Source organism: Armigeres subalbatus, chromosome 1 (genome assembly GCF_024139115.2).
Source record: "Armigeres subalbatus isolate Guangzhou_Male chromosome 1, GZ_Asu_2, whole genome shotgun sequence".
Lineage (NCBI taxonomy): Eukaryota > Metazoa > Arthropoda > Insecta > Diptera > Culicidae > Armigeres > Armigeres subalbatus.
The window spans coordinates 180,172,915-180,191,982 of NC_085139.1; positions in this window are offsets into that span (position 1 = coordinate 180,172,915).

Below are 19,068 nucleotides of genomic sequence, written 5' to 3' on the forward strand. Positions count from 1 at the left end.
CTGTTTCTCCTCTTTATTGCGTATGACACGACAAATTAAGTACGTAAACTACTTTTTACACTAAATCACCACTTGATTATCACCACAAAGAACAAATTTATGCAATATTTGCTCTATGTTTCACTAAATAAAATCGGGACTGTTCGTTTTCTTTGACAGCAGCACACTTCGGAATAGAGCGAGAGAATGTGTTTGTGAGCATATCAAATACACGCTAAAAAGATACCATGTACAATTCTATGTGAGTTGATTTTAGCAAAAATACGAACAAAATATCCGGCGATGGCATTTATTTAAAAAAAAGTTTTAAAATACATATGCTTCAGATTTTTTTACGCAGACCATGAATTATATCAAAAGTGATAGTAACATCGTAGTATTTTAACCCTTATGTGGCTGACAGGACCGCTTTCCTTTTACAACTTCAATACTTTCCAAGCTCATCAAATAAATCATAACCATTCCCGTTCCTACATAGTGCATTTCAATTTCAACCATAAATAATTGCCTACTTTTAGGGTATTATCTATTATTCAACAGTGAAACGTAGTGTAAGAATGGGGTGGCTCCAGCGGCTGGATAGGACAGTGCTGCCCATTATTCAACATATGAAGACTTACGATGTGGAATATATTGTTAATATACTATACTACCAGAACCGACGAGCTTCGTTTTACCTGAAATTGATTAATTATATATTTTTTACATTATTTAAAAGACGGTTGAATAGACGAAATTTGCAGATTTAGATTCCATTTTTTAGATTAATTTTCGATTAAAGCAGAAATTTGTACTTTATTTGTATGAGAGTCCCCCCTCCAGAAGAGGAGGGGTCTAATACCATCATAATCTTTATCGTTCCCAAAAACCTACAACCTACATACAAATGTTCATGCCGTTTCCTAATCTATAAGGGCAGACAGACAAAAATTCTTTCTTATGTGTATAGATTTGGTTTTACGTAGTTTACGTCGATGGGTCGTGTCTTGTACACAACCACCATGATTTTTTTTGATGAAACAAACATATCATGTAAGGACCGCAAAGAGCAAGTTGTATATTTGAAACTGGTTGATAGATTTTTGCTCACGACTCTTATGGAACGTACACACCGTCAATCAGTTTGACCAACATGACCGCCAACTGTCAAATGCTTGTTCGAACAACTTCACACACGTTCAAACAAAGCAGCAACCAAAGCGTTTTCCTCGGGGCGGAGTCAATGTTCGTCAAACTGCTTGACTGGTGTGTACGTTGCATAAGGCATTACAAAAGACAAAAGATGTAAATCTTGGCAGCGGACAAAAAGCATATAAGTTCCCTTCTCCAAAATGGCAAACATTATTCAAATAGGATGAAAATGGTAAAAGTTATGAAAATGTCAATATACACACTGAATACACTAGTACCCTATCTGCCATTCACGTCTGTTTTTTGTTGGCCGCATAAGGGTTAAATTTGTTTTACAATGTGTTTAAATGCTTTTGCCTATCTGTCTACATGACATAAAGTTGATGCCAAGGCTAAAAATTGATGGTTTGTTCTAAGTCAGTTTTGATAATTAATAAAATTTGTTCCAAAATTGAGTGACGCGAAATGAGCGTGCGGCCGATTAATATGAATGAATTTTACTACTGGAGGATATAAACAACCAGCATTTGGCACCAATACATTACCAGTTTTCTACTTCCATGTCTAGTTGCTAAAGAGAGCAAACTCATTGCTGATAAAAGAAATTGCTATGCCAATAGAAGAAACGTTGACCTGTTACTTTATATTAAATTTACTGAGTTTGTGGTAAAAGCTGTTATATTTACTGAACACCAATCATCAAAGAAAGAGCATACAAATGTATACCAGGTCAACTGTACCTGTGTTTTAGTGTAATTATTCATTATTTTTATTATTCAATTTGGCGAATGTCTTAGACTGCCCAGAATAGGTATTTTCCATAAGAGATAGAGACTCGGTATGTTCAGCAAAGTTGCTCATAATAAAATTTGCTACAACTTTGCGGAAGACACTACGTTTCTATCTCATTCTATTGGAAAAAAAAAACGTTTGTCAACTTACTTTTAAGGGGATTAATCATCAAACTGTGTTTATCAAAAGATGCGCTTCTAAATATCTTTAAACTTCTGTGAACAAATCCTACATCCAATACCAACACTTTTCGAGTTTTTGTATATCGATCGTTTAAATGACGAAATAAAACACTGTGCTTTGGTATTGATGAAAAATTGCAGAAAATCAGTTCTTCCTTTTAAGAACAATTTCGACGTAAATTAAATAGCAAGTGAAATATTCATTTTTTTGGATCTAGTGACCCAGCTCAACTCCACCAAGAAGTAATTATAGTAATAGAACATCTATAATGAGGAGCGATGCGCACCGGCATAGGGGTATGCCAATGCCAATGTTTGCCAATCTAGCCGGAATAAACTATTTTATTTGTTGAAACCACTTAAATTACTTTGTTTTTTTTTTGGTTATTGTGATGAACAGTTTTAAGGATAACATAACCTTCATATACACCGAACTCGCTTTTTACGCGGTTGATGTTCATCAATTTTTCGGTCCCCTCAAATTCCACGACTTTTTCGATTTTGTGTAGATTTTTTCGAGCGATAAACGTAAAGATTTATTAATTGCCAAAGTTACCAAGTGCCAAAAACAACCAAAAACAAATTGCCGCGGCGCCCGCTAGAGCCCGAAATATTCATGGATTTTTCGTGAAAGAAAATTCTACCTTTTAATTTTGCAATTTATTCCACGGAGGGGGTCTTCCAGGAATCCCCCAGAAGGTTCCTATGTTCACTATGTTCTTCATGAAGTTCCTCCAGAAAATCACCCGCAAGTTTTTCTTTTCTGTCGTTAATTTAAACATGATTTGTTTTGGAAATTCATCTATAGATCCCTGGAAAATTTCCCCGGGAGTTCCCCACATTTTTTTCTCCGAGACATCCTTTAGAGAAAAAAAACTATGGAAGCATTCCTTCAGGATTTTGTGAAGAGATTCCTGTAGGAAAACTGGTGGGAATTTTAGAAGGAATTTCTTCGACTGCAAATATAAAACCCTGAAGGAAATTTTCAGGAGGAAGGAAGTCCAGAAGGAATAATAAAGAGAAAAAAGATTACTATGGGGGGCTCCAGCTAGCCTTGCGAGCAAAAGCGTAGGATTGCCCTCCGGAGATGGCGAGTTCTATTTCCGATTCGGTCTAGGATGTTTTCGAGTGGGCTTTTTGGGTATAGTTGTCACACACAAAAATACATACATGCAATATCGGGCACAGAAAAGCTTTCAATTGAATAGTAACTGACGAAACGCTAATAGAATACTAAGTTGAGCAGCTAGCCAAGTTCCAGTTGGAATGTAGAGCCATTGAAGAAGATGACTACTTTTAGCAACGCCCGGTGAGAACTCAGCATGTTTACGAAGTCGCTGTACCTAAAACAGGAACTACTGCACTATGGTCCAGGATACAGATTTACGCGGAAAGATGCACTTTCGCCAAAACTATATTTTTTGTACGAGTTTGTACAATCCCATTGAATTCCACCACTTAATTGTATCTTGACAGATACGTATTTCGACCTGAACAGTAAGGCCGTCTTCAGTGTCTCGTAAGTCGAGTCAAGTACGAAATGACAAAAGCGCTAAAGGATATCGCCCAATATCGCTATTGAACTACGATTATAAAGTTCTAGCAAGAGTCCTTAAACAGAGAATGCAGAGCTTACTCCCGGTGGTACTCTCGGAACACCAAAAGTGTTCCAATGGAAAAAGGAATATTTTCGAAGCTACTTGTCGCATTTCTGACAAAATTGCACAACTGAAATATCGTCGGCGGAGCACCCTCCTAGTAAGGATATGCGATAACACACTTTTTCTTAACGAAACGAAACGAAACGAAATTTAAAATGTCTATGTTGATTCGGATCGAAACGAAACGAAATATAGATTTCTTTCGAGACTTCGAAACGATACGAAATCAAGGTTCATTTAATTCGAAATTTTTCGAAACGAAACGAAATTTTGTTTTTTTTTTTCCGCGGAATTTTTATTACATTATGTACGCAATTCTGATTTCACTTTTTCGAAGTCGGATAACTGTTTTGCGACCAAAAGAGTTATAATAACTGAAGAGGCAATCTATGATAAATCGTCACATTCTCGCCGCATATACCATTGGCGATAAGGCAATACCCCAGCATTTGTGCCGCTTTCAAAGGAATTAATCGTGGACCGTGTGCTCCCGAATCTTATTGATCAACTTTATATCAGTTTTATATCAGTTTTAAATCAGTAAGTATATAAAAATAAATAAATTGTGCGATTTTTCATATAGGTACGGATTCAAGTTTCGTTTAAAACCTTAGTTCACCTAAGAATTATGTAATTATGCTGAAGCATACTTCATATTGTCTTGTCAGCGTGGTTTTACAGTATTGACTTAGTCAACATTTGAAAAAGAATGCTTAGTTTTTTTTTATTTAGTGGGATACCTAATTATGTATCCACATATGCCAGGCGTATACGCAGATATAGAATTGATATTACTAGATCAACATTTGGAAATGGCGTATATGCCAAAATTTGTTCCTTCTTATTCTTCGTCTACATATATAGCATACATTTGCTCACAAGAAGAATCCTGTGCACCTTTCTAAAATGCACCAAATGACCATCGTCCCTAACCCCTAATCCCAAGGTGTTAAGCGACCCTTGCCGAGGGGATGCATGGCCAGGGGGGTGAAATAATGAGCTAGGCCTCTAACGGAGCCTATGGGGTACCTGGGCACTAGAGTGGGGCGTCTTGGTCATTTTTTCAAATCAATGGTTTTTCGAAGCCATTCTGGGTCCTGAACAACTGTGCAGAATTTGGGACCGATTGGTTGCTTCCTCGCTTTCCGCATCGCGTTTGAAGTTTGTATGGAAATTAGTATGGGAGAACGTGTATTTTTGCATTTCTACTACTAGAGGTTTCAGTTCATCGTAAACCAAGTGGCACATTGCGTTAAAGTATAACCCAAAGGATGCTGAAAAACTTTGCTGAAGAAGGCACGTTGCTGGAACGTCCACGAAAAAAGTTATAACGCTTCGAACATTGAGTGTTCAAACCATATGCAAAAAATCGTTTATTCTGCCAGCACTGCCGTACTGTACTACGTAGACCAATAATTTAACTGAGTGTTACTTCAAAATAATTGATCTTCTAGGGCTATTGAGCTAATGGGAGCTATCCGGAATTATTTCACAAAGAAAAAAATCCGACAAGAAGGAAGATGAGTGTTGCCCTTCTATAACCATAGGTTGTCCGGTAGTGCTGGCAGAAACATTGATTTCTTGCATATGGTTTGAGCAATCAATTTTCGAAACGTAATAACATTTTTTGTAGACCTTCCAGCTACGTACCTTCTTCGGCAAAGTCTTTCGGCATCTTCCAGACTATATGCTAACGTATTGAGTCACGTGATTGTTGATAAATTGAGGCAGCTAAAAGCAAAAATGTTAAATAGTACGTTTTCCCATACTAATCTCCATGTAAATTTAAAACGCGATGCGGCATGCGAGGTTGCAACCAATCGAGCCCATATTTGGCACAGTTGGTTGGAGTCCCAAAACGATTCAGAAAAACCTTGATCTCACTTGATCGAACGAAGTTTGCGTTTTTCCATACAACTGCGCCCCACTCTACTGGGCACCCTCCACAGTAATTGTCCCTTACCGCGTCATGCTGGGCTCTGGCGTGGTGGACCTCTTTTCCCGAGCAACTCGTGGGACTAAAATGGAAAACCAAGTCAATTCTTCAATTAGTGGTAGTAGTGTATGCGACAACCCCTTCGCGAAAGGTGGGTTGTTCAGGTCTCCGCCTAGGAGACCAGAGGCAATAGTCGGCAGCTCAGTGCGCAGCGCCAGCGTGGGTCACTCAACCTTCCTCTCGGCTAGAAAAACGCAGGTAGGGGTTATTGACGGCCCATGGCTTGTGGAGGCGATGAACCGCAACGAAGGCCTAGGCGAATGAGGGTAGCAAGAAGTCTAGGGTAGGCGCCAATCGCTCCAGGGGCGATGCCCTAGTCATCACGCCGGACGAGGCCAAGTACTCGGACGTCTTGAAAGCGATGATGTGCTGAAAGCAATCATAAGTAAAAAATTCTCAGCAATTTTAATGATCTTTCAACCCGCTCTGGATTTGTTTCTTTGCAAATTTCATGCGAAGATCTAGAAATGCCCACAAATCTGCAATATTCCTCACATATTGTGCAAATTGTCAAAGAAGAGCTTATTAGCTTAATTAACTGTACACATCATAGTTGCTAATCATGATTGGCCGAGAAACAGCAAATATGCACAGTTCACCAATTAAATAATATTCTTGGGATACAAAAAAGTTATTCTTATTGTACTTGCTTCGGAGTTTCCAATTCATGACCAATAACGATGCTGGCCACGTGCTTATAGTCAATTTATTTTTTTTCACTTCGCGTTCTCCCGGACTAGCTGCCGTCCCATGACCAGCAGCAACACGATCGATTCCGCATTCATATTGTGCAAATAGTAAAAAAATATCACAAAATTTAAATCATGGAAACACTGAAGACGTTTTATAGAAGAAAACTACTTACGTATTTGTCGACTAAGAATGGGGTTATGTTAAAGCGTTAATAGAAAAAATTGTATAACCTAAAGTTTTGAAAAAACAACATAACGATTTTGTTCAGCGGCGCAGCCAAAATTTTTTATAATGTAAAGTATGGATTCGTTTAAATTTTTTTTCGAAATTCCGCGGAATTCCGTTAAATTTCGTTAGAAGCAAGCTTTTTCTAGCGAAATTTTTGTAATTTTACGAAACGAAACGAAATCAAGAAATCAGATTTCACCATGCTCAAATTCCGCGAAATTCCGCGGAATTTCGTTTCGAACCACCTGAAACGAAATTTTTCGAAATACCGCATATGCTTACCTCCTAGTATCATTCGATCTTGACCACGCATTCGATAGAGTGGACTATCGATTTCTGAAGCAAACAATGCTACGAATGAACTTAAATCCTCAGTTTGTAAACCTTCTCGACACGATTTGGAACCAGTCATTCTCAAAGATTCTAGTGAATGGACACTTAACCCCTGAAATCAAAATAGATCGGTCTGTTAGACAGGGTGACCCACTGTCTATGCACTTATTCGTAATATACCTTCAACCGCTGCTAGACACCTTTGAAAGGCTAATCCCACGCATTGTTTTTAATGCATATGCTGACGACATATCCATGTTTTTTGACAATGAAAGCGTCGTTACGCAAGTAGTAGCCATCTTCAATGACTTTGGATCAAGTTCTGGTGCAATATTGAATAAACAGAAAACAGTTGCTGTGATGATAGGCGACGTCAACTTAACAGAAGAGACGGAATGGCTGCACATCGAGAATCTAGTGAACATTCTTGGAGTTCGCTATGCAGACAACATTAAGCAAGCACACAAGCAAAACTGGCAAGCTGTTTTGAACGGACTGCGAACGCGATTGTGGTTTCATCATCCGAGGAAACTAAATTTAATTCAAAAATCTATTCTTCTTAACAACTATGTAAAATCAAAACTTTAGTACATGGCATCAAACATTCCACTTACCAAAGGATTCGCGACTAAAATTAGGGCTGAGCAAGGGAAATTTGCTTGGCATGGTCAAAGCCTTCAACGAGTATCTTTTTTCAATTTAACCTTGCCAAAAAATCGTGGTGGTTTAAACCTACATTGCCCAGAAACAAAATCGAAGGCTCTTTTGCTTAACCAATTAATAAGTCTGAATCAGCAACTTCCATTTCAAAGCAGCATCATGGAGAACCCCAATACTCCCATACCAGCTATTTTCAGCCACATAATCCTACTGAAGTCAGAACTTCGTAATCTTCCGGATCAAATAAAGAACGCTCCATCATCTGCTGGAATCTATCAGCATTTTTTAACCCTCAAGCCGGACTCAGGATTTGCATCAGCAGAGCATCGTTAATGGAAATATGCATTTAAACATCTCCACATCAAATATTTAACGTCTTCTCAACGATCATCGTGGTATATGATAATGCATAAGAAAATCAAACATAGAGAGTAACTGTTTCAACGAGGCGTCGTAGATGATCTATTCTGCGAGGTCTGTCCAGGAGAACCAGAAACCGTGGTGCACAAACTTTTCCGCTGCGAACGTGTCCGGAATATCTGGAGATATCAACGAAGTCGAATTACAGAACAAGAAGCTACATTACAAAGACTTGAACCAGAAGATTTTGTGTATCCTAATCTTCGAACTTTTAGGCGCACTTCTCAAAAAATTATAATTGAAGCACTAGGGAAATACTTTTGCTATGTAACAGAAACACATCCAGAAGACTTAGGGTTAGAAAATTTTATATTTTACCTCTATTGAAATCACTAACTTGACAATAGAATAAAATTTTACAAAAAAAAAGATATAATTAAGTGGTGGAATTCAATGGGATTGTACAAACTCGTCTTATGACAAGCAAAAAAAATATGTTTAAACGGCATTTGAAAGAGCAATTCATATTCTTCATTATGTCAAAAAATTGGGGATATGTTATTTTTTTATCTCAAGTTATACAAATTTTACTAATATCATGTATTTTTAAGTAAATTGATATAACTCGACAATGAAAACCCAGATTAATCCACCTAACGGTGATGGCGCCTTTCTCGCGCAAAAAGGTAATAAATGTAGCCTTTACGCTTACACCTCGATGATGTACAAGAAAGGCAAAACAGTTACACCGTCTAATGTTATGATAGAAAATTTACACTACTAGACGACAGATGGCGCAGCCAAAAGTTTCTCGAATTTCCTATGTTCGAATTTTGACTTTCGGTCAATTTCATAATACTATGAAACTGAACGAATAGCATACTTACGCCTAAATGCGTGCAACACGAGCATCTTTATAGTGCGATGAAACTCTTAATGGGAAGCCACGGATAAAACATTCATAGATGCAAGGCATTTTTCATAACACATTATTGTTCTATGTGACTATGTCTCATCACTATTTTAATATTATCTATTTTTTGCAATTTGCAATTATTATGAAATTCAATAGTGATCAACAGCGTTTTAGTCTTAGTCGGATGCAACTTGTTGCAAGAAAATCGGTTAAGAGTTTCTATGTGAAAATTTGGCTTATGTTTTTATGGCATTTTGTGCACACACACGCACACACATACACACACACACACGCACACACGGACAGACAGACATTTGTTCAGCTCATCGAGCTGAGTCGAATGGTATATAACACTATGGGTCTCCGGGACTTCTATCAAAAGTTCGAATTTGGAGTGAAATGATAGCCTTTCGGTACAACTTAGTTGTACAAGAAAGGCAAAAAGATACAAACGATATTAGTACAGCAAAACACGCGTTTTAAAAAGTTTCAAAAGTCTTCAGAAGGTGACATTTGTGAAAAATGAAAAATAAAAAATTTACAGCTTTAACACTTTTTATTAGTTATATCATTATGACCGTATTGCAAGATTATCGAGAAAAGATGCATTTTCGGCCTAAAGTGTACTTTTGAAAGAAAAAAAGTTCTACAGAGGTGTTCTGGATACTTAGGCCATTATTATAGAGTTATCAAAAAATAGGGTGGGCCGTTTTATAAAAATTTGAAATTTATTTTTTTTATTTTGCGGGAAATCGACATAAAATGTTCTACAAAATCACTTGCTTAGAGCAATTTTACTTACCAGGATTAGGGTATCCCTCAAAAAACAATATTTATGATCTACTATTATCTATTTTTTTCATTTTTATTTTTCACGAATGTCATCTTCTAAAGACTTTTGGGGCTTTCTAAAACGCGTGTTTTGCTATAATAACATCGTCTGTATCTTCTTCCGTTGTATCTTACTTGAAAAAACATGATTGAAGTCAAAATTAGTAAAACTTGGAATAAAAAAAAATAACATATCTCCAATTTTTTGACATAATGAAGAATATATTTTTTTTTTTTTTAGCTTTATTAAGGAGACTTGCAGCCCCAGGCTGGCTCGCCTCCGAATGAAGAATATGAATTGCTCTTTCGAACACCGTGTAAACATATTTTTTTGGTCCGCCCCAACCGGAGATATCAACTTTTTTTAAAAATGTAATTATGACAGAAAAACGATTATAACTTTTGATCGGAAAAAGATATTGAGCATATTCACACATCAAAAGTTGCCTTTTTTTTTTTGTTCTAAACGTCACACATAGACGACTTTTTCGAGAAATCTAAAATTAGTAAAATTGCTCTAAATTAGCCAACTTAAGATCTACAGGCAAAGCTTTTTCTGCAACTTTTTTTCAACTATCATTTATTTGGAAGGCTCATTTGCCGTAAAGCGTTACGGAGCCGTAATCATGTTTTTGAATACAGTTTTTCATGATTCTTATACACTAATGTTAGTTTCGGGGAACTGAAAGACTCGCGGTTTGGTCGAGGTTAGGGAATAAAATACTACAATAGGAAAGGAAGGGAATTTAGGGTGCTTAATTAATTACAATGCTGATGTTCACACAGTTGAAATCCTTGGCAATGTTTCACATCTGTAACGAGACAAACATTTTTTGGGAAGCAGCAACGAGGGGAAGACATACGAATGGGGTTTAACGGTAGACAACAGGAGGAAGACATTCTTAAGTGTTACGACAGCAAAAGGGATGGATGGACGACGATTATAATCTAACATCAGCAACTTTCAAAAATTGGTGGACAAGGGACATGTATTCAACCAGCCAACACTTCCCTAATAGGCTTTGGTTGCTTTCCTCGGACCCGAAGATGTTCAGTTAGCGTAGATCTGGGGCCACGATGCTCCTGGCACGCCCACACGACATGTTTAATGTCCTGATAATATGCGCCGCAAACACAGAGATTGCCTTCTGAGAGCCACACTCGAAAAAGATGTGCATTTAACCCTTATGCGGCCGACGGGGTACCCGTGTTCCTTTTTCAACTTCAAGTGGTGATATTTCAATGAATTTTTATAGCTGAAAGCTGAAACTCGGTGACATCTAAGAACTCCATAAAATGTAGCATCTGTGAGAAAATCACGTTGATACAGTGAGGAGGGACGTGGGGAGGGGCATCTGATTTTGTTTTACCACGTGGATGGCCGACAGGGTACCCGTGTTCCACTAAATTGATATTTTCATAACTTTAACAATTTTCAACCGATTTAGATAATTTTGACAGTTTTGGAAACAGAAACTCATATACTTTTCGCCTATTGTCAAGGTTTACAGCTTTTGTCCATGGTTATACAAGAAATCTTTGAAGTAAGACTTAAGAGTCTACACACGTAACCGAAGGACTATCAACCAGTGTCAAATATATTACATGCTTATTGCGCTTCTTAGAATAGTCGGTGTTCACAGTATATATTCTGGATCTCCAAAATCCCCTGCAGTAAGGCCTCAGTCATCCAAAAAATCACTGGAATAAGATCTTATGGTCTGCTAACGTAACCAAAGGTCTATCGTGCAAATTCAAAAACGGTACATGCTCTTTATGGTGTTTAGCATATAATGCTTTCACAGTATATGTTCCGGGTCATCCAATGATCTTTTCTCAAAACATGTTTGCATTCCAAGTAGTTCTTGTTGCTGTCATTGATTCCAGGTAGTCTACGAACTCCATACAGTCAAGGTCTTCGGATCAATATCCGTAATGAAGGCAGTTAACGAAGAATAAACAAGTTGTGTGACCCCTTCTTGGTATATGTTTGTATTCCAAGTAGTTATTGTTGTTGTCGTGGGCTCCAGGTAGTCTACGAACTCCATAGAGTCAAGATCTGTGGACCAACCTCAGTAACAGAGGCAGTTATTGAAGAATAAACAAGTTGTGTGACCCCTTCTTGGTATTTGTTTGTATTCCAAGTAATTCTTGTTGTTGTCATTGGTTCCAGGTAGTCTACAAACTCCACAAATTCAAGGTCTGTGGATCAATGGAGGCAGTTATTGAAGAATAAACAAGTTGTGTGACCCCTTCTTGATATATATCTGTTTTTCATGTAGTTCTTGTTGTTGTCGTGAGTTCCAGGTATTCTACGAACTCCATACAGTCAAGGACTTCGGGTCAATCTCCGTAATGGAGGCAGTTATCGGAGAATAAACAAGTTGCATGACCCCTTCTTGGTATATATTTGTATTCCAAGTAGTTCCTGTTGTTGTCGTGAGTTCCAGGTAGTCTACGAACTCCATACAGTCAAGGTCTTCGAATCAATCTCCGTAATGGAGGCAGTTATCGAAGAATAAACAAATTTTGTGACCCCTTCTTGGCATATGTTTGTATTCCTAGTAATTCTTGTTGTTTTCGTGGGATCTAGGTAGTCTACGAACTCCATAAATCCAAGGTCGGTGGACCAACCTCCGTAATGGAGGCAGCTATTGAAAAATAAACAAGTTTTGTGACCCCTTCTTGGCAAATGTTTATTTTGCATGTAGTTCTTGTTGTTGTCGTGAGTTCCAGGGAGTCTACGAACTACATACACTCAAGGTCTTAGGATCAATCTCCGTAATGGAGGCGTTTATCGAAGAATAAACAAGTTGCGTGACCCCTCCTTGGTATATGTTTGTATTTCATGTAGTTCTTGTTGTTGTCGTGAGTTGCAGGCAGTCTACAAATTCCAAGTGATTCTTGTTGTTGTCGTGGGCTCCAGGTAGTCTATGAACTCCATAGAGTCAAGGTCTGGGGATCAACATCAGTAACGGAGGCAGTTATTGAAGAATAAACAAGTTTTGTGACCTCTTCTTGATATATGTTTGAATTCCAAGTATTTCTTGTTGTTGTCGTTGGCTCCAGGTAGTCTACGAACTCCAAAGATTCAAGGTCTGTGGATCATGCTGCGTAATGAAGGCAGTTCTTCTTCTTATTCTTCTTATTGGCATTAAATCCCCACAATGGGACAGAGCCGCCTCGCAGCTTAGTGTTCATTAGGCACTTCCACAGTTATTAACTGCGAGGTTTCTAAGCCAGGTTACCATTTTTGCATTCGTATATCATAAGGCTAACACGATGATACTTTTATGCCCAGGGAAGTCGAGACAATTTCCAATCCGAAAATTGCCTAGACCGACACCGGGAATCGAAAGGCCCCTAAAGATTCCAGGTAGAATTCCAGGTAGTCTACGAACTCCATACAGTCAAGGTCTTCGAATCAATCTCCGTAATGGAGGCAGTTATCGAAGAATAAACAAATTGTGTGACCCCTTCTTGGCATATAATTGTATTCCTAGTAATTCTTGTTGTTGTCGTGGGCTCTAGGTAGTCTACGGACTCCATAGATCCAAGGTCGGTGGATCAACCTCCGTAATGGAGGCAGTTATTGAAGAATAAACAAGTTGTGTGACCCCTTCTTGGTATATGTTTGTATTTCATGTAGCTCTTGTTGTTGTCGTGAGTTCCAAGTAGTCTACGAACTCCATACAGTCAAGATCTTCAGATCAATCTCCGTAATGGAGGCAGTTATCGAAGAATAAACAAGTTGCGTGACCCCTTCATGGTACATGTGTGTATTCCAAGTAGTTCTTGTTGTTGTCGAAGACTCCAGGTAGTCTACGAACTCCATAGAGTCAAGGTATGGGGTTCGACCTTGGTAACGGAGGCAGTTATTGAAGAATAAACAACTTGTGTGACGCCTTCATGGTATTTGTTTGTATTCTAAGTAGTTCTTGTTGTTGTCATTGGTTCCAGGTAGTTTACGAACTCCATAGAGTCAAGGTCAGTGGATCAAATGGCAAATGTTTATTTTGCATGTAGTTCTTGTTGTTGTCGTGAGTTCCAGGGAGTCTACGAACTACATACACTCAAGGTCTTAGGATCAATCTCCGTAATGGAGGCGTTTATCGAAGAATAAACAAGTTGCGTGACCCCTCCTTGGTATATGTTTGTATTTCATGTAGTTCTTGTTGTTGTCGTGAGTTGCAGGCAGTCTACAAATTCCAAGTGATTCTTGTTGTTGTCGTGGGCTCCAGGTAGTCTATGAACTCCATAGAGTCAAGGTCTGGGGATCAACATCAGTAACGGAGGCAGTTATCGAAGAATAAACAAGTTTTGTGACCCCTTCTTGGTATATGTGTGTACTTCAAGTAGTTCTTGTTGTCGTGGGCTCCAGGTAGTCAACGAACTCCATAGATTCAAGGTCTGTGGATCAACCTCCATAATGGAGGCAGTTATTCAATAATAAACCTGTTGTGTGACCCCTTCTTGGTATATGTTTGTTTTCCATGTAGTTCTTGTTGTTGTCGTGAGTTCCAGGTAGTCTACGAACTCCATACAGTCAAGATCTTCAGATCAATCTCCGTAATGGAGACAGTTATCGAAGAATAAACAAGTAGCGTGGCCCTTTCTTGGTATATGTTTGTATTCCAAGTGTTTCTTGTTGTTGTCGTGGGCTCCAGGTAGTCTACGAACTCCATAGAGTCAAGGTCGGTGGATCATCCTTCGTAACGGATGCAGTTATTGAAGAACAACTGGGAAGGACGGAAGATAGCGGTTTTCTTCCAAAACCTTTTTAGAACTTAATCTATCACATGTTGTGCATATGCATAATCGAGTTTCAGACATAGTAAATAATTTCCACTCCGGGTGGGTCAATACCCGGAACATAGGCAATTAACTTTGAATGTACTTAACTCGAAAGGCGATCTCTCTCCGCTTATGTGGTCGGGTTGGGATCTGACGACCAACTGGCACAATCTCACACAACCCTACTTCATCGAGCGCCGTTGGTGATGAAGCAAGTGTGTAGGAGCTCATCCTACTTGGTTGGCATTGTACAAAAACATATATGAGAGAGTTAGTTCTAAGGATGTATTGAGAGTTCGGCTACATGCCCGGTGCTGTGAATTTGGTTTCATCAGTACCCGCTAAGCTGCGGAGGACGACGGAGGTCCTTAGTAGCTTAATAGGGAAAGCACCTGTCTGGCGTACTGGTTTGGTATGCAATCTATTCTATGTACTACAAAGGGCATGTAACACTTTTGAAAAAATCTGAAAGATCTTTGGTTACTCGTGTAGATCTTAAGGCCTTTTCCAGGGTTTTCTTGGATTACCATGAACTTATGCAATAAAGGCGTTCTATTCTATGTACCACAAAGGGCATGTACCAGTTTTGAAACAAACTAAAAGATCTCTGGTTACGCGTGTAGACCTGAAGGCCTTTTCCAGGGTTTTCTTGGATGACCATGAACATATGCAATGAAGGCACCAGAGGACTTATCCGAGAGATTTCTTCGATAGCGCAGAACATATGTAGTGATCACATTTGATTTCAAGATGCGCAAAGAGCATGTACCACTTTTGAGACAAGTCCATAGACCCATGGTTACGAGTGTAGACCTTGAGGCCTTACTCCAGATATTTCTTGGATGACTCGGAACATATACTGTGATCGCATTCTATGCTAAGTACCACAAAGAGCATGTACCGTATTTGAATTTGCATAATAGGCCTTTGGTTACGCGAGTAGATCTTTAGGCTTTACTCCAGAGATTTCTCGGATGACTAAGACCTCATTTCAGGAATTTTTGCATTACCCGAAGGATATACTGTTAACACCTTCAATTCTAAGAAGCGCAAAGAGCTTGTAGCATATTTGAAACTGGTTGAATGGCTTTTGGTTACGCGTGTAGACTCTTAAGCCTTACTTCGAAGATTTCTTGAATAACCATGGGCATAGGCTGTAAACCTTGACAATGGGCAAAAAGTATATGAGTTTCTGTTTCCAAAACTGTCAAAATTATCCAAATCGGTTGAAAATTGTTAAAGTTATGAGAATATCAATTTAGTGGAACACGGGTACCCTGTCGGCCATCCACGTGTGTTTTTTTTGTTGGCCGCATAAGGGTTAAAAAGTAGTGATTGAATGAAATCGAGTGAAATCTCGTCCCAATTTAATTTTTTTGAACCATGGTCGCTTCGACACCTGTTGGCGAATGGAATACAGCCATCTACCCATCTCCCCATCTGTCCATTTTTGTTGCCAGCTGATCAAGGTTTCCTGACGAACTAATGAGAAAAATTTATCGAAGGTGATTTGCCGATCGTAAATATCACCTTCCATAGCGCCCACTTTAGCCAGAGAGTCCGCTTTCTCATTTCCCGGAATCGAGCAATGAGAAAGGACCCAAGCCATGGTGATTGTGGAAGACCGTTGTGATAAAGCACTCAAAGCTTTCCGTACCCCATTCATGAGATACGCTGAGTGCTTAACCGGTTTCACTGACCGAACAGCCTCCAAGGAACTTAGATTGTCGGTGAAGATGAAAAAGTGGTAAGGAGGTAGGGATGCGATCTGCTCTAGTGAATAGTGTATAGCTGCTAGCTCAGCAGTATATACGGAGCTAGGCTCGTTGAGCTTAAAGTAGGCGCTATGAAAAACGTTAAATACACCGAACCCAGTTGAGTCATCCGATTTTGACCCATCTGTAAAAAAAAAGCTTTTCTCATCACTGGCGTGCCCGTATTTGCTTGCAAATAATGGAGGTATGACCTCCGGACGAAGGAAGTCTGGTATTCCATGAACCGCCTGCTTCATGGACAAATCAAAAATTACAGAGGAACTGAAGGAGTCTAAGAAGTTAGCACGCTTGGTATCTACCGAAGAAGGGCTTACCTCCAGCGTTATGTACCAGTGGTGAATACTCATGAATCGAGATTGAGGGTTTTGTTCGAGTACCTTCTCGAAGTTGTCAATGACCAATGGATTGATAACCTCACAGCGGATGAGGAACCGGAGCGATAATTCCGCGAAACGATCTGTGAGTGGCAGTACTCCCGCAAGTACTTCCAAACTCATCGTATGCGTTGAAATTATACAACCTAACGCCCCGAGCAGCAAAAGTCAGACAAAATAGTTGCAGCCAATTGATTATGACCAAATTTGGTCACATATTGGTTGCAGTGAGCTGAAACGAGACCTGCAAAGACGCTGCTTCTTTTCTCTTGTAATGACACTTGTTCTTCTTTTCATCACAGTTGACCATCGAGTTTCAACTATTTCCTTGACTGTTTCCCCTAAGCCCCGAGTGGACTCTTCTGAGCACAATAAAAGTGTATCCAATTCACGAATTAGCAGATTCATTTTCAAAAGGATTTTTATACCTGGAACAAAACACACGTTTATAACTGCTAAACGGATGATTTGGAATACTCAATAAAGTGAAAAAGTCTTCGTAAAACAAAAATCATGCGGAATATTTTATTTGGAATACCAATACTTTCACACAAAAAGCTGCTGGCTGCACCTGACAGTTCGTGACAGCAGTTGAATGGCAGCAGCTGAAGTTACATTTTTTTCCTCTTTGCAAGTCCCGTCCCAGGGTGTGAGTATAAACTGCACATGCTATCGACACCTCGGGGCATGGCAGAGGAGTGTGTGTGAGTAGAGTGAGCATCCAAATCAGCCTCACGTGATATGTTAGAGGAGGGCACCCAAGGCCAGCCTCGCATGTCATGTCAGAAGTGAGAACCTAAGTGAGTCCCACATGGTGTATCAGAGCGTGTGTCAGGAGGAGTGGTAGAGTCTGCGAGCAAAATAAATAAATCTAAAATTGGTGTGGCAGAGCGTGAATCAAGTGGCAGGGTGAGCAATGAGCATCCAAGCTAGTCTCACATGGTGCGTAAAGGGTGAGCACCCAAGTTAGACTTTCATTATGTGCTTACATGGTATGTAAATGATGAGCATGGAAGTAAGCGACTCATATAGTACGTCAGAGAGAGTGTCCGGGTGTGTTAGAAAAAGCACCCAAGTAAGCCTCATACTGGATGAGTGACTGTGTGAGCGTGAATTAGCGAGTACATTAAGTACTGTGTATCCTCCTGAAGTAATGCTGGGAGGCAATTTCTAAAGGAAATGATGGGTGGAGCCCAAGGTAGTTAGGTCGGTATTACCTTCAATGGTCGAGTCCAACATTCCAGTACACTTCTGTGTGGTAGCTTGGCGACTACCAAGTACGCGTGCTGGCTCGTGCGTAAATACATTCTCCCTTGAAAAAAAAGACAATTACTCCAGAACCGTTTGTAATTGGTGGTCCTATGATGTAATATTCTTGAATTTCCTACAAATTGGACGTAATCTCGGTAATAATGTCACAATATTATCCGAACCGTTCAAAGGGTTTCAAAGCAGGACGTTTGGCAAAAGGAAGCTGACTTATCAATTAACTGTTGATCATATGCCCCTAGCTGAATTTTTAATCTTTCATTAGCGTTTGTTCATCATCGATCATGTCAGAAGCAAATAAATCATCATATGCAACGATGACCAAAAAATCAAACGGTTTATAGTTAATAAATGACGGATATGATGTATTAGATCGGCAAATACAAACGCACTGCACATTGAAGTGTTTGTGTTGGTAAATTTATTGGCCTGAAAAACGAAATAAGGCGGTGTGAGCTAACTGGCGCCGCGTATGACGAGTCGCCAACTCTTTGTGTGTTGGAACTCGGCGTACGTTTGTAAGTGTCGATGGTGGCACAAAGGAGGTCTAGTCCCGATTAGTTTTCAAAAACTCAAGCGGGATGTGTTACTTTAAAATCACTATCGAGTTTGCCGGCTCCTCGCGAGTGGTCGATGATTGAAATTTGAGAATGATTTTATTACAGTCAATTTTACCAACACTGATCCTCAGTATTAGTATCATTCCGATATGTATAGTCAGCCACCTTTTACCACCGACACACAACTATCAATGAAATCACAAACCCTCGCATTTCTACTACTGTTTCATCTGCCGAATCTATACTGCCGAAAAGCCGATTATTATTTATGGACCATCGGATGATTAATGCTTCGGCGATGATAAATTTCAAAATTCAAACGTTTTTGGTGCGTTGAACTCCTAAATCATTAGCATATTTCGAGCATGATTCAACCAACCGGCGGGTTGCAGCAGCAGCGCCTAAATAGAGATACAGCGTATCGGCTTAACAAGTGTAGTCACACAGCGTACGCCCACGCTTCTGCCCACGATGACAGGATTAGATCGAAACCGACCAGAATAAACATGGGAT